Below are 641 nucleotides of genomic sequence, written 5' to 3'. Positions count from 1 at the left end.
GCATATATGTTTGTGTAGTGTGGTATATGTATGTATATGTAAACACATACATATATGCATACACATACACACACATATACCAAGAATAGCACCACTAAGTAAGTGCTATTTCCAAAGAGATCAAAGAAAAGGTAAAGGGACCTATTTGTAAAAAAAATATTTATAGCAGGGTTTTGGGTTCTTTGAATGTGTGTGTGTGTGTGTGTGTGTGTGTGTGTGCTTGTGTGGTGGCAAACAGCTGAAAATTGAGAGAAAGTTCATCAATTGGGGAATGGTTGAATAAATTGTGTTATATTATTGTGATTGAATACTATTGTGCTCTAATAAATGACATGTAGGATGGTTTCAGAAACACCTGGAAAATTTTATATGAGCTGACTCTAATAAAGTGAGCCAAAACAGAAGGGTGTTGTATACGATAACAGTAATACTGTAATGGTGATCAACTAGGAAAGACTTAGTTAATCAGATCAATATAAAGCTTCAGGATAGTTCTGAAGGACTCCTGATGAAAAATACTATCCACTCCAGAGAAAACTGATGAACATTGAGAGCAGATTGTAGTATGCTTTCTTTCTTTCTTTCTTTCTTTTTCTTTCTTTCTTTCTTTCTTTCTTTCTTTCTTTCTTTCTTTCTTTCTT

The sequence above is a fragment of the Petaurus breviceps genome, unplaced genomic scaffold (assembly GCF_028583685.1).
Source record: "Petaurus breviceps papuanus isolate PSGF00001 unplaced genomic scaffold, PetGlider_PUasm1.0 129, whole genome shotgun sequence".
Taxonomy (NCBI): domain Eukaryota; kingdom Metazoa; phylum Chordata; class Mammalia; order Diprotodontia; family Petauridae; genus Petaurus; species Petaurus breviceps.
Note: the sequence above shows the minus strand (reverse complement) of the source record.